Here is a 16,580-nt window from a genome sequence, read left to right on the forward strand (position 1 = left end):
GGATGGTAAGGAAAAGAAAGGGAAAGGGATCAGAGTGAGAAACCAAAGTCAAGGGGAAGCAAAAAAACCCACCAAAACAAAAACAAAAACAAAAAAAAACACCCAAAAACCAACCCAATCCAGCCAAACTTAACAAACAAAACAACAAACTACAATGCAGTTCCCAGGCAGTGGGGTGCCAAAGTCCTAGATCTCCTGCTCCTGGGGTCCTGACACAGACCCCCCACAGTTATGCTCTCTCTGGTGTTATACCGTCTATAATTTACTCAAAATGTGCCACACAGACAGAGGTGTATGAGTGTGTATATGTGTGTGTTTGTGTCCCTATGCACATGTGCATGCTTATTTTAATCTGCCCCCTAGGGATGGGTCATTAACGTGGAGTAGGGAGAAAGGATAAACCCAAGTGCAATTTGGACTCTAGTTAAACAATTGTATGGCATGCACTACAGTAGTATTTTTCTTTTTTTTTTTTTTTTATAATTTTTTTTATTTTTTATTGACTTTGTAATAATATTACATTAAAAATATATATGTGAGGTCCCATTCAACCCCACCCCCCCACCCCCCCCTCTCCCCCCCCCCCCCCAACAACACTCGTTCCCATCATCATGACACATCCATTGGATTTGGTAAGTACATCTTTGGGCACCTCTGCACCTCATATACATTGGTTCACATCATGGCCCATACTCTCCTCTATTCCATCATGTAGGCCCTGTGAGGATTTACAATGTCCGGTGATTACCTCTGAAGCACCATCCAGGGCAGCTCCATGTCCCGATGACGCCTCCACCTCTCATCTCTTCCTGCCTTTCCCCATACCCTTTGTCCATTATGTCCACTTTTCCCAATCCAATGCCACCTCTTCTATGTGGACACTGGATTGGTTGTGTCCATTGCACCTTTATGTCAAGAGGAGGCTCAGATTCCACCTGGATGCTGGATGCAATCCTCCCATTTTCAGTCGTAATCACTCTAGGCTCCATGGTGTGGTGGTTGTCCTTCTTCACCTCCATCTTAGCTGAGTGTGGTAAGTCCAATAAATCAGATTGTAGGTGCTGGAGTCTGTTGAGGCTCAGGATCTGGCTATCACATTGTCAGTCCAGAGATTCAAATCCCCTAAATATATCTTAAACCCCAACATTAACTGCACCTCCAGCACATTAGCATGAAAGTCTTATGAAGGGAGATCCCATCTGAGTCCAGATTCATCACACATAAACACCATTTCCAAAGAGGGGCCATCTGCCCTGGTAGTTAACCCCATCGGCCATGACCATAACTCCCATGGGTCTCTTTAGCCCTCAAAGGAACCAATATCTGGGGGTTGTATCTGCTTTATCTGTCTCTCTGACTCTGCTCAGTTGTGCATGAGGGCAAACTACAGTAGTATTTTTCAAAGTGCAATTGGAAACCCCTTTCCTCAGAATTACTTGGGGTTCTTTTTAAAATGTATTTTCCCAGGCCCCCCTCTAGACCTACTGAATCAAATCTGTGACAGCGAGGCCCAGAAATCTGCATTTGTACCCACTCCCCCAAGGAGAATCTAATACTCTAAAAGGTTGAAAGTCACTCCCTGTGGCGTTCACAGCATATTTTGAGGGCTCAGTGGCTGGCTCAGGACTAGTAGGAGATGTAACTGGGATCAAGTGAGATCATGGATGTCCAAGGGCTTTGAAACAGTATGTATCTATCTGACGTTGATTTGATTTTCATGGAACCTACTGAGACCAGGAAAACTGACTCACGGGGGCAACATCAATTGAGCTAATGCATGAATAGCACTGGAAACTGATGTGGGCTCTATTCATATTTGACCTTCTCAGAGTCTCCTCTGCCTAAAAACAACTAAACCCGAGTAAAAGAAATAAAAATATCTTAATATCTTTTTATTTTTAAAGGAGGTGCTGGGGATTGAATCTGGGACCTTGTATATGTGAAGAAGGCACTCAACCACTGAGCTACATTCACTCCCCAGCTTGTCAAAATTTTAAATCAAAATGACATCTTGGAAAAATATTTTGGATTTTTATAGTTGTGGCAGTTTGAAAGTATTTTATGAGTCCCCAAAAGAGAAATACTGTGTTTGTAAATGAATCTTTTCCTCTGGAGGTGATACCCTTTGATTGCATTAAATTCAGCTGAGGGAACTTTGATTAGATTACTTGATAAATCCCTTCAGGAATTTGGTTGGACTATGTCAGTGAGGTGGGACTCAGGTTGAGTCTCCACCTCCTTGCTGGGTCTGACAAATACTCTGTATTTAACAAATACAGAGAGATACGCTCTCAGACAGACCCAGAAAAAGTAAGTCACCATGTTTGATACTGCTATCAAGAGAGAAGACTACAGGATAGCTTAAGCATGAAGCCCAAAGGGGCTGGACCCATTGAGCAGCCCAAGAGGAAAGGGAGAGCCTGGAGGGGGAGGCTGAAACCTTGGCAGAGGTCAGTGGCCATCTTGCTTTACCGCGTGGCTACTTGCTGGGATCAACAGTAGCTGACTTTGATGAGGAAGCATCTCTGATGATGCCTCAGTCTGGACTTTTTATGGCCTTAGAACTATAAGCTTTTACCCCAAATAGATCCTCTTTGTAAAAGCATCCCATTTCTGGCACTTTGTATTGGCAACACTTTGGCAAACCAAAACAATAGTTTTCACATTATTTGAACAATTAAAACCTTACTTGGAACTCACAACAAAGCTTTGAGGCTGCCAACACAGGCACTGTTGCTACTCCACTGAAGAAACAGGTTCTGAGTATTGACAGGTCTGGCCAAGGGTACAAAGCTGATAAGTGCTGGAGTCAGTATTAGAATCTGGAACTTTGACTTCTAAATTCCCATTCACCCAACCTGTGCTGGGCTGGCTTTCAGCTGTTGCAGAAGAATGTAAACTCCTAGAGGGAAAGAAGCATGCTTTCTGGCATCTATGTGAGTAGCAAAGGCTTGGATTTTTCCTTCTCAGCAAAGGGAAAAAAACACCAAATTATTAAGTACTGTTATTTTCCGTAAAGAGGGAGCTGAAATTCAAGGTTAAGCTGCTGCTGCTAGGAAGATTGGGAATATGCTTTAGTTCCAGCTGCATTGGCAGAATTTCTAGGAATGACTGATGCCTGCCATGCCCTTCACACACAACCAGAATGGTGCCCAGTTGCAGGGTTTTTTTAGATGGAGGAGCAGTTGATGGGTTGTCCCCATTTCTGCTAAGAGCTTGCTCTTCTGAGGGAGCTGAAGTTAATCCCTGAAGGAGCCCTTCCTGAGTAGAGAGGAGGTTCTTGGAGAGGCTGCTCTTCTGCTCTCTTTCTGACCCTTTCTCCCTGCATAGCTATGATTTTTTGAGTGCCCTCCTTAATGATTTCTTTAAAAAAGAAAAAAGGATTTATTTCTCCCTACCCTCTTGTTGTTCGCACTTGGCTGTGTCTGTTCGTCTTCCTTGTTTCTTTAGGAGGCACCAGGAACCAAACCAGTGACCTCTGATGTGGGAGGGAGGCACCTAATTGCTTGAGCCACCTCTGTTCCCTGCTTTGTTGTGTCTCATTATGTTTTCCCCCCTTGTGCCTCTTGTTGCATCATCTTGTTGCATCAACTCACCTGCCTGTTGCGTCAGCTTGCTGTCTTCTTTAGGAAGCACTAGGGACTGATCCAGGGTCCTCCCTGTGGTGGTGGGAGCTCAGTTGCTTGAGCCACATTGGCTTCCCCTTAATTATTTCTTACTAAGTATTCTGGAGGATTCTAGAAAATTTTTAATTTTAGCCACATATGTATTAAATTAGGAGTCCAAATTCAGTAACAGCTCTTTCCTGCAAGCTTTGCTTCCCAGCTCTTTCTAGCTTACAGATTTTGGGAGGATTCCATCATGCTGTCATTTTCCCCCCTAGCTAGTCAGAGTGCTGGGCTCCCTTTCTGACAGCAGGTCTTTGTAACAGTCCTCAATAAAACTGAACACAGGAGGCAGACTTGGCCCAGTGGTTAGGGCGTCCATCTACCAACATGAGAGGTCCGTGGTTCAAACCCAGGGCCTCCTTGACACGTGTGGAGCTGGCCCACGTGCATTGCTGATGCGCGCAAGGAGTGCCCTGCCACGCAGGGGTGTCCCTCGCGTAGGGGAGCCCCACGTGCAAGGAGTGCACCCTGTAAGGAGAGCCGCCCAGCGCGAAAGAAAGTGCAGCTTGCCCAGGAATGGTGCTGCACACACAGAGAGCTGACACAACAAGATGGTGCAACAAAAAGAAACACAGATTCCTGTGCCACTGACAACAACAGAAGCGGCCAAAGAAGAAGACGCATCAAATAGACACAGAGAACAGACAACCGGGGTGGGGGAGGAAGGGGAGGGAAATAAATAAATAAATCTTAAAAAAAAAAGAAAAAACTGAAGACAATGGGAAAAAAGAAACTGTTGTATAAGTACATGCATAATCTACTCATTTATCCTTCTTGATATCATAGTGGGTTTTATTTGTAACCTAAATGCTCCAAGAGTTGGGTATACCACATTTCCATGTTGTTCTGAAGATTGCATGGGAGGGCTATTTGGAAAATGGTTTTTTAAAAAAAATTTTCTCAGCCTCTGTTGTTTGGGAGGCCATGGAATTATCCCATCGACTTCAACACTCTAAAACTGGACATGTTAGTGATATTAGGGCATATGTTCCCTCCAGAATAAACTTTTATTCTGAAGGAAGAAATGAATATTAGTATTGAAAAGTATGTGCTACTCCATCTTTCCAGGTCTGAATCTTGTTACTTAACAATGCTGTTTGAAAGCAATCAGCAGTTTTTTAATGACTGGAAAGGTATGGATAAAAAATTATATCATATTGCTTAGGCACAGTGGAAGGTAACATTTATTGTGCACTTGCAATGTACGGGGTTCCATAGGCACTAGCATTACACTCTGAGATAAGTGCCATTGTCATTTCCTTTCATAGATGAGGACACCGAGCTTGGAGAGTTAACTGAGGTTACACATCTAGCCAGTGCCCAGGATGGGATTTGAACTCAGGTCTCAAGTACTGGCCTGAACTGCCTGAGGCATCAGTAGTTTGAGGCTGGTAAAAGAAAAAACAAACTTGGCCAACTTGCCGGTGCTGCAGGAAGAAACAGCATGTGAGGAAGACTATGATGCTGTACCAGTTTCCGGAAGTGCATTGTGTCATTATCTTTTGTTTTTTAAATATTGTGGTTTCAATGTAATTAGTAAAGAAGTTGATTGAATTGAGAAAAATATTCAAATTACTACATTGAGTTGGGTTGTTTGGTTAAAGTTGAAATAGGAGTATATATTAGATCAAAGATACGCAGTGCCTTCCAGCTCGGCCCTGGGGCCTATTTCCAGCTCAGCCTGCATGTCAGGGGGGCCTGACCACACAGTGTCTCATAGCCCATCAGGTCTCAGCATATCTGAAGGCTGCCCGGGAGGAGGCGGGCACAAGCTGGCGTGCAGGGGGTGGCACGTGGGTCCGGCACAGCCTGCCTTCTCCACCGGGGAGGCCCTCTGGGCTGCTGGGGGATGGATGGGGGGTGGGATGGCCCCGGCTCAGTAATCCGGCTTCCCTTTCTCGGCCCTCCTTCAGAATTCTCAGTTCCTTCCCTAAGAACCAGTGGCTGCTCAACTCAGGGAAAACGCTGTTCTTCTGCAGGGATTTTCACCTGCCACGGGGCCTCAAGTCAGTCAGCACGGATTTTTGCTTTTTCCGCTCTGTCATGTTTTCCACTGCCGCGCCAATTGTGGGCCCCCCAGGGAGAAGGGAAGGAACCGCAGCTTTGTTCCCCGGCCCCTCTCCAGCCTCCAGCTTTCTGTTTTGTTATTATCAGTCCTGGGATTTGGTGGGGAGGGTGTGTGTGCGTGTGCGTGTGCGTGTGTGTGTGTCTGTGTGTGTGTGTAGAGGGTGGAGGGTGGTGTAAGGGTGTCAGGTAAGCAGAGGCCCCAGACTCCTCTCTGCACTGTGTACCACTTCTAAACCTGTGCCACAATGAAATGACCCCCAGTATAAGGCGCTTCCCCTGCTTTTCCCTTTGAGAAGTTTCCTCAAAAACCGTGAATATGAAGACTTGAAAGGAACTATGAAAAATCAAATGTCTGCTTTTAATATATACTTTCTTAATTTTGTTACATCTGCTTTAAAAATCTTGAGTTGTATAAAATACATTTATTTAGAATGTATTTTTCCACCCTTACGTTTCATTATTCGATCTTTTTACATGCAATTTCTACCACTCAGATCTAAATGTCTTCACTAAGTGTCTTTGCTAAAGCCATTTTTGGGGTCTCTGGCAGTTTTTCAGAGATCTTCACCTTCCACTCTCACTAAGTTGTTTGTGTTGCTGCACTTCCGATCTGTGAAAAATGCTCTCACTGGAAATTTTATCCCAAGGCAAGTATTGATTAAAGTTTAAGTTTAAACCACTCAGATTCATCCCGTCTCCCCCCTGCCCCACCCCCCCACACCTTTTTAAAAAATAAAGTCTGAGTTCTGATCCACTGGAAGGAGAGACTTGATGAGAATCTGAGTGTAAGGTAAGTGTCTCTTTTCTGAGGGCTAATTTTTGGGGAAAATGTCTTTGCTTTCACATTATTAATGAACTTTGTAGCTAGAAGGGACCATAGCAAGCATCTGGTAGGGGAAATCAACAACTTTTAATGTTTCAATTTGAGTTGAAAATGACTTTATTATTCTACAAAAATAAAGTGGACTTGAGGCAAAAATGTCAAACGATATGGGGAAGGACAAAGAATAAAGTACTAACAAACTCACCAGCCATAGACAGCTACGTTTAACATTTTGGTGATCAACTTTCAGAGCATCACTTTAGGTGTATATGCACATACATGTAGATATTTTATATCAATAGCATCATTTATGACATGCTATTTTGTAATGTTATGATTTTTGCTTAATATTTCATGGGTATTTTTATAACAATATAGTTATAGACCATTATTTTTAATGTACATAGCATAATTTACCTCTCTGTTGATGAACTGATGAATTTGGATGTTACTTCCAGTTTTCTCCGTTGTAAACAATTCTGTTATAAACATCCCTGAATTCTGAGTCGTAATTATAAAGGTCTTCTCTGATCTAATCCAAAGTTTTAAAGGAATTCTCTAATGTTTTCTTCTGGTTTTTCTAACATTTATTATGAAAAATTTCAAATATACAAATATACAGCAAAGCTGACCTTTTTTCCTCCTGTCTGCCTGCCTGCTCACCCTGTCTGCTCGCTGTTTCTGCTCGTCTTCTTTAGGAGGCACCAGAAACTGAACCCGGGACCTCCCACGTGGAAGGCGGACACCCAACTGCTTGAGCCACATCCACTCCCCCACAAAGTTGACTTTTATAGCAAACACTCTTATACCCACCACCTGATTCCACTATTACTGTTATCTATCTATCTATCTATCTATCTATCTATCTATCTATCTATCTATCTATCATCTATCTATCTAATCTATTATCTATCTAAACATCCATCCCTTTGTTCATCTTAATTTGGGGGCACTTAAAATGAATTTGCAGAGGAGCAGATGTGGCTCAAGCAGTTGAGTCCCTGCTTCCCACATGGAGGTCCTGGGTTCAATCTCTGGTCCTCGGTACCTCAAAAAAAAAAAAACAAACTTGCAGACATCTGTACGCTCTCCCCAAAATAAATCCACTTGTGTACCATTAACTAGAATTTGGTGTTTGACCATTTTTTGTTTGTTATGATGTAAAATTTATATACAAAAAATATGAAAATCTTAAGGGTACATTTGCTGAGTTTTGAGAAATGCACTTGTGAGGCACAACCCATAACAAGATACAGAACATTACCATCGCCCCAGAAATTTCCCTTGTGGCCCTTCCCAGTCAATCTCCTACCCCTGGAGGCAATCACTGTCCTGATTTCTTTCCTGTCAAAGATTGGTTTTGCCTTTTCTAGAATTTCCTGTCAATGGAATAAATCACATGCACGAATTCTTTTGTGTAAACCTTCTTTTATTCAGCATGTTCTTTTGAGATTCATCTCTGTTGCTGTGTGCGTCAATAACTCATTCCTTTATACTGCCCAGTGGTATTCCATCGTATGACTGTACTCCAGTTTATCTACTACTATTCTCCTTATGATTTTCCTTTGTTTTCATTTTATTTGATCTGGAGTTTCTCCTGGTGTACAGTGCAAGGTAAGGATTTACCTTTATATTTTTCTGGATGGTTATCTGTCACAACAGGATTTATTAGAAGGTCATCTTTACTCCATTGATTTGAGGTGCTAATTTCTGTGTAGGTTTGAGTCTATTTCTAGAATGGGTTTATGTGTCAGTCAGGGTCCTGGTAGGAAACAGTTCACTCAGATGGCTCCTTTAATGGGGTGTGGTCCAAGTTAAGGGAACCTACAAGGGACGTTGAAGCATCCAGAGTCTAGCAATGGTGGAAAATGTGGGAGGAAATTGTCATCACGGTTCGATGAGAACTGGGCCCTGGAGGAGGGACTACCCAGCAGGACAGAACAGTGGTATAAAAAGCAGGGAGGGAGCAGGGAAGGGGCTCCTGATCCCTCTCCTCAACCGCTCTGATCTCCATCAGTGCTCCCACTGGGGTAGGACCAACCGACTTCCATACTTGATCACATATGCAGGACAAGGTGAAGTAAAACATGAAGTAACACATTCCAGAAATGTGTTGTATTGCTATCTTTCATTATTTTAATATTGTAGTTTCCATGTAATTGGTAAAGAAATTGCTTGACTAGAGAATAATATTCAACTCACTATGTTGAGGTGGATTGTTTGGTTAAAGCTGAAATGCAAGTATACAGGGGAGCAGATGTAGCTCAAGTGCTTGAGCACCTGCTTCCCATATACAAGGTTCTGAATTTAATCCCTGGTGCCTCCTAAAAACAAACCAAACAATCAAATGGAACACCCAACTCTCTTTGGGGAAATGGGTGTAGCTCAGTGGTTGAGCACCTGCTTCCCATGTATGAGGTTCAATCCCTGGGACCTCCAAAGGAAAAAAAAATAGGGATATATATGAGATCAAAGATAGTCAGTGTTTCCTTCCAGCTCGGCCCAGGTGATGCCTGGGTGATGGAAGCCAGGTGATGCCTCCGGAGGGCAGGGCAGGATAGGGTAAAGAAGGGAGGAAAATGATGGATGGCTGGTAGCAAAGGGAGAAAGAGCAGCACAGGCTACCTGTCCTGCACCAGCAGCATGCAGTTCTAAATTATTGAGGCTTTTAGTAAACTCAAGATTTAGTTGCAACCTCTAGCCAACGTTCCAGACCTGCAGTTTCTTTCTTTCCAATATTTACACGTTTTATTTATTTATTTTTTATTTTTCATGCGGTTTCTTGATGTCTGCTGCTTGGATGTGCCACGAACTTTTCAGATACAATAAACACGTCCAGAAGTTGAGCTCATCATCTTTCCCTCCTTTCCCCAAATTTGCATTTCTCTTTCTATTAAAACCAATACCATTATTCCAAAGGCCCAATTCCAGGGAAGTGGACTTGGCCCAGTGGATGGGGCATCCGTCTACCACATGGGAGGTCCGCAGTTCAAACCCCGGGCCTCCTTGACCCGTGTGGAGCTGGCCCATGCGCAGTGCTGATGCGTGCAAGGAGTGCTGGCCCATGCAGGGGTGTCCCCGCATAGGGGAGCCCCACGTGCAAGGAGTGCGCCCTGTAAGGAGAGCCACCCAGTGTGAAAGAAAGTGAAGCCTGCCTAGGAATGGCGCCACCCACACGGAGAGCTGACACAACAAGATGACACAACAAAAAGAAACACAGATTCCCGTGCTGCTGATCACAACAGAATTGGACAAAAACAAGAACATGCAGCAAATAGAACAGACAACTGGGGGGAGGGGTGGGGGGAAGGGGAGAGAAAGAAATAAAATAAATCTTTGAAAAAAAAAAAGACCCAATTCCAAATGTTACAATTGTGTTTGCTTTTTTTTAAGGGATTTATTTTATTTACTCATCCCCGCCCACCTTGTTCTTTGAGGTCGCTGTCTGCTCTCTGTGTCCATTTGCCAAGTGCTCTCTGTATCTGCTTGGCTTCTCTTTAGAAGTCACCGTGAACCAAACCTGGATCCTCCCATGTGCAAGACAGGAGCTCAATCACCTGAGCCACCTAAGCTCCCTCACTTTGTTGTGTCTCTCATTGTCTTTCCTCTTTGTATCTCTTTTGTTGTGTCATCTTGTTGCATCAGCTCGCTGCACCTGCCCACCATGCCAGCTCACCTTCTTCAGGAGGTACTGGTGACTGAACCCAGGACCTCCCATGTGGTAGGCGGAAGCCCAGTCATTTGAGCCACATCTACTTCCTACAAATGTGTTTTACTTTACCTTTTCCTGCATGTATAATCAAATATGAAAGTCTGTTGATCCTACCTCAACAATATCAAATTAATACTCTTTCCATTTCCGTTGCTACTTTCTGGTTCAAGTCCTTTTAACTTTTGATGTGATTGTAAAAAAATTTTGTCCAATTCTTTATACCTTTAGTTATACCTTCTCTAATCCGCTAGTGGTTTTAAAAAAATTAGCAATTATATCTTTTTTCCCAATAAAAGTGCATGTTTGCTCTTTCCTGTGCCCTTTTAAGATTGATTCAGTGCTTTAAGTGGCTAATATAAAAATGTAGAAGGGTAAATTAATTCTCCATAAAACCCAGAGAGGAGATTGTAAAACTTCATTTTGGATCCTGTCTGGAGTCACAGCTGAAAGATAAAGTTCATGTGGAAATTATAATTATATACAAAAATGAAACCAAAGCTATTTTTAGTTAAATTAAATTAAAGTGCAAAATGAGGGAAGCAGACTTGGCCCAGTAGATAGGGCGTCTGTCTACCACATGGGAGGTCCACAGTTCAAACCCCGGGCTTCCTTGACCCGTGTGGAGCTGGCCCACGTGCAGTGCTGATGCGCACAAGGAGTGCTGTGCCACGCAAGGGTGTCCCCATGTAGGCGAGCCCCAGGCGCAAGGAGCGCACCCCATAAGGAGAGCCGCCCAGCGTGAAAGAAAGTGTAGCCTGCCCAGGAATGGCGCCGCTCACATGGAGAGCTGACACAACAAGATGACGCAACAAAAAGAAACACAAATTCCCGTGCCGCTGACAACAACAGAAGCGGACAAAAAACAAGAACATGCAGCAAATAGACACAGAGAACAGACAACTGGGGGGTGGGGGAAGGGGAGAGAAATAAATAAAATAAATCTTTAAAAAAAAAGTGCAAAATGAGGTGTTCTCATTACAAGTGATCTTTTACTGGTTTCATTTTTAACTTTGTTTCTTTCATTAAAATCCAGTATGTGCCAAATCAATTTGAAATGATAGAGTAAACTGCATATCTGAAAAAAGTTAATAAGGGTGGTCCTACCTTATTGCTTTTCTTCCCTCAGCATTTAGCTGGCCATCCTTGCATGTTCAATTTTCCATATGAATATTGGAATCAATTTGTCCAGGTAAAAATAAAACAGAAATAAAACTCAATTGGCTGACATTTTTATTTGTATTGTGATAAATTTACGTATTAACTTAGGAGAAAATTGACATCTTGATGGCATTGAGTCATCCTTTCTATGAACATGTGTTGACATCTGTCCAAGTGTCTTTTCATGTGTGCATCAGTAGTATTTATAGTTTTCAGCAAATAGGCAATATATTTCTTCTAAAATTTATTCCTAGGTGTTTGTTATGATTGCGATTTGAAATGGGATTTTTCCTTCTCTTATATCTTTTAACTAGTAATAGTTGTTATAAAGAAAGTGTTTGGTTTTAAAATATTACTTTATATTAATTTCATACTTCTCTATCTTACTGTATTTTTCTTTTGGCTATAGTTTTTTTTGTTTTTTGTTTTGGTTGATTTTCTTGAGCTTTCCAGATATATGATCATATAATAATAGTTTTATGTTATTACTTCTAGTTTTTTGGCCTCATTTCCTTTTCTTGTCTAATTATTTTCATAATTACATTCATATGATCTGCAGGACAAGGTTAAATAGCAATGGTGAGAGTGAGCCTTCCTATGTCTGAATTTATTGGAATGCCTCCGGTATTTACATATGTGTGTGTGTGTATAGATAAACATGGAAAATAATTTTTATTAAGGAATATATCTATCATGTTAGCATATATGTGTGTGTGTTTTATATATATATATATATTAAAAATAGGAATTCTTCAAAGATTCCTGTTTTCTTTAGCTTTGAAAAATCAAGGATGGGGGTTGAAGTTGTTAACTGTCCTTTCATCCTCGAAGAATCAGTAAGACTTTTTCTTCTTATATCAATAAATATGAATAATCGATAGATTTCCTAATGTTGAACCATCTCTGTGTTCCTAGAATCTACTTTACTTGGATATGATTATTACTGTTTTAATATGCTTTTGCATTCTGTTGGTTAACATTTTATTTAGGACTTTTGAATCAGTATTAAGTGAGATTCATCTTTCATTTTTATTGCATGTGAAATGTTTATCAGGTTTTGATATCAATGTAATACTCTATAAAAATAACCTAGAACTCTCCCTTGTCTTTCCACACTCTGGACAAGTTTAAATATCACTGAAATTACCTGCTTTCTAAAAGTTTGTATAATCCTGCCTGGTAACCCTGGGGTGTGATGCATTCATGGGGTGCAGCTTTTTGACCACTTAACTCTTTTTCTTCTCCAGAAATTGGTCCACTTAAGAGTTTCCTAGGAAGTTACCTATCTCATCCAGAGTTTTAAGTTTATTTGTTTAGGGTTGAGTAGCCTCTTATGCCTCCTTAAATTGTATTTAACGTTTAAGCAGGACGGGCTGGATCTCCCCTACCAATAGAGGGCTGTACACATTCCTCTTAGCCATCCCTCATTTCCTATTTCTAGATTATTCTGTGTTGTTGTCCCCCAGCAGGCTTATTAGAAACTGCCCTGATTCCATCATTCCCCAAAGTACCACTGACCAGGGTTGTTGGTGTAGCAGTTTGCTGAAGTTTGAGGGCTAGCCTAGGAAGATAATGTTGAGCTCAGCACAGCAAACAACTTTAAATTTCATATTAAACGCCTCTGCTCTTTTCTTCTCTTAGTTTCCTGGCCTGCCTCCTGCTGCTTTGCTCTTTTCTCTTTCCTGCCTAGTATCATCTCCCCCATACCTGGAATTCTTCTTACTTTATTGTGGAGCCTTTTAGTCTTACTCCTTCTCCTCCAGGCCATATCTTGGAGCTTATCTTTTCACAGTGAAACTTTGCAGTGATGGTGCCCTGGGATGATGCAAATTCAGAGAAACCCAGCTGGCAATTTTTCTCCTCCCTCTACCCATTTGGTTTTGTTGTTGTTGTTGTTGTTGTTTTAGGTGCTGGGGCCGGAGATTGAACCCAGGACCTTTTAAGTGGAAAGCCAGTGCTCAACCACTGAGCCACATTGGCTCCCCGGAGTTGGTTTTTTCTTGTTGTTTGCTTTTGTGTTAGTTTTTGTTGTGTTTTTTTTGTTGTTGTTGTTGGGAGGAACCAGGATCGAATCTGGGACCTTCCAAGTGGGAAGCAGGCACTCAACAGCTTGAGCCACATCTGGTTCCCCAGTTAGTTTCTACTTCCAGTCACCTATGGGAGTGGGGGAGGATGGTGGGTGAGGAAGTGATTTCCTTGGGATCATTTGGAACTTTCTCAGTTTAATGTAAAGCGTGTGACTCTCATCAAGTTATAGTCTTTGTCTTCAGAGAGGTGACTGCTTGCCTTCCTCGGCTATTCCATTCCTCTCCGACCCACCCAAGTTTCACTCATCCTGTATTTTAATGGGAGGATGTGACTCTCTGCCTCCCTGTCCCAGCCAAGAAAAGCCAAACAGTTCCAAGGAACACCCCCACATCCCACACACATGCCCATTTTTCAGTGACTGGAAACCGTTCTAAAAAATATTGCTTTTCATTACCTTTGCAACAATGCAGCACTAGCATTTTACACAATTGGATTTTTGGATTTCAGTCTTTGCATTATGGAAGGGTTTTATTATAAACATCAATATGTTTTGCTGAACAAAAGCATCTTTACCTCCTAAGTGGAGCTTGCAACCAGCTTTGAATAGCATTTTTTTCCTCCCTCATACACTAGAAATAGAAGTAATTGATGGGAAAAATCAGTGTTCTTATTGTCCTCTCTACCTGAGTGTATTGTATTTGAGGATTTTACTTAATGTCCTGCACCAACCTAGGAGCCCCTGTGATGGATTGTTCCTCCCCTCCCCTCCCTTTCTTTTTCCCCAGTGCCTGATACTGGGTGGGGCTCATTGTAGGAGCTTAAGGAGGGTGGTGGAGGAATCTGTAGAAGCGGCCAGAGAATAAAGCCGTGCATTGCTGGGATTGGAGCCTGAAGGTGCAGTGGATGAAACCAGGAAGCTAGTCCTAGCTTTGCCTCTAGTTTACTTTTTGACCTCTGTGGGGTAAGGCGCTTAGCTTCTGTGGGTATTTGTTCCTTTTATATAAGATGGAGATAATAATGAGTATAATTTCTGCCTCGTGGGACTGTTGGGTTCACCAAAGAATATGATGGATGAGAAAAGGCACTTTGCAAAGTACACTGAACTACACGAGTGCCATGACATTGATATTATGCATGAAGCAAGGACACATATCTAATGGGATACAAAGCTCTACTAATAGGCTCCTGACTTCCATCTAATCTTTACAATGAATAGATGTTCTCAAAAACTCTTCTTACAAAATACCTGGAATAATGAGGAATAGAGTATGGATTAGAGTGGACTTACTGATATTCTATTAATGAACTATTATGATTAGTAATAGAAGAAAATGTGGCATTGGTGTGGAGAAAGTGGCCATGGTGGCTGCTGGGGGTAGAGAGTGGGAGGAAGAGATGTGATGTGGGGGCATTTTCAGGACTTGGAGTTGTCCTGGGTGGTGCTGCAGGGACAGTTACGGGACATTGTATGTCCTCCCATGGCCCACTGGGTGGACTGTTGGGAGAGTGTGGGCTATGGTGTGGACCATTGACCATGAGGTGCAGCGGTGCTCAGAGATGTATTCACCAAGTGCAATGAATGTCTCATGATGATGGAGGAGGCTGTTTTTATGGGGGGAGGAGTGGGGTGAGGGGGGGTGGGGGGTATATGGGGACCTCATATTTTTTTAATGTAACATTAAAAAAATAAAGACAAAAAAATGCATTGCTGAGTTTGCAGGCAATTAAGGGAAACTCTTGGGGGCAAAGAAGTGGGGTGGGGCTGCAGATCTCAGTAACCAGGTTTAAGCCCTGAATTAACTGGGGAACTGCAACTGAACCCTGCATGAAGCAAGGACCCTTGTGAAAGAATGTGCCAAAACAATTTTTGGCCTATTAGTAATAGGAAAAAAAACAGTGTTATCTATTTTATCCTGGATTTGGGTGGACAAAAAAAAAAAAGCAGTCTCTTGTAAGCCGTTGCATGGGTTTCAGGTTTGAGTCACACTAACTCTGTGGTCTGGGATGCCACATGATGTGATGTAAACTCTCCTTGGGGTGGGAGTGCCCTGGACCCCGGGCAGAGGGAATGTAAACACTCGTTGGAGAGATGTTTTGTCAGCCCAGGCTCCACAGGCTTCCACAAATAAAGTCTTGCTGAAATAAACCCTCTGTCTAAAATTACAAATCTACCAGGAAACAGCTGAAGTATTTTAAGTGAGAAAAGCAAGATGTATACATTCTAAGATGCATATATGTATTTGTACACACATATACTTATGTCTGTATACAAACATACATATTTATATATGTAAACACATATCTATGTTTATGCCTAGTACATATATACATATGTGTAGGTACATACGTAGTATGTATAATATAATTCCATTTTTATTAAATATTTTTATTGAAGTATGTCATTCATACATGAACACACATAAACTATAAGTGTGTAATAAAAGTTGTGAACTTACAAAATAAACATGCATTACATCATACAGGACTCCCATACATCAGCCCACACCACTAACACCTTGCATTGTTGTGAAACATTTGTTATAAACTATGCAAGAGCATTGTCAAAATAGTATTAATAATCTTATATTTGGTGTATTTTCCCCCAACACACCCTATTATTTTTTAGAAGATATTTTTATTGCAGAGGTTGTGAACTTACAAAACAATCATGCACATGTGTAGAATTCTCATACAGTATCCCTTCCCCAACACACCACACTATGGTGGAATATTTGTTACTCAGTGTAATATCATCAGACTATTACTACCAACCATGATCCATAGCATACATTTGGAACACTTTTTCCATAACCCCCCCATTATCAACAGAGTATATCTTTGGCATCAATACAAGAATATTACAGTATTGCTGTTAACAACAGTCCATAGGTCACACCAATTGTATTTTTCCCTCGCTTCTCCACATTCCCACCACCCAGCAATGGTGATGTACATCTGCTGTAGCTCACAGAAAGAAACTTTTGCCTCCATCAACCACAATTCTCATCCACCTTTGGGTTCACTGCGTTGTTCAGTCCTTAGATTATTCTCTTGCTTTTTTTCAATTGACATTTACATCCCTAGACTACCCTTTTCAGCCACAATCCCATTTATAAACCAGCTG

The 16,580-nt window shown here is 41.9% G+C and overlaps 1 protein-coding gene and 1 pseudogene across 3 annotated transcripts in view; both read left to right on the plus strand.

The window, feature by feature from the left end:
* PDE1C (phosphodiesterase 1C) overlaps nt 1-16,580 on the plus strand; it is a 749,644-nt gene that overhangs the window by 24,095 nt on the left and 708,969 nt on the right. The window lies entirely within an intron of this gene.
* On the plus strand, nt 10,586-10,715 carry LOC111765328 (small nucleolar RNA SNORA26; annotated as a pseudogene).

This window comes from Dasypus novemcinctus, chromosome 5 (assembly GCF_030445035.2).
Source record: "Dasypus novemcinctus isolate mDasNov1 chromosome 5, mDasNov1.1.hap2, whole genome shotgun sequence".
Classification (NCBI taxonomy): Eukaryota; Metazoa; Chordata; class Mammalia; order Cingulata; family Dasypodidae; genus Dasypus; species Dasypus novemcinctus.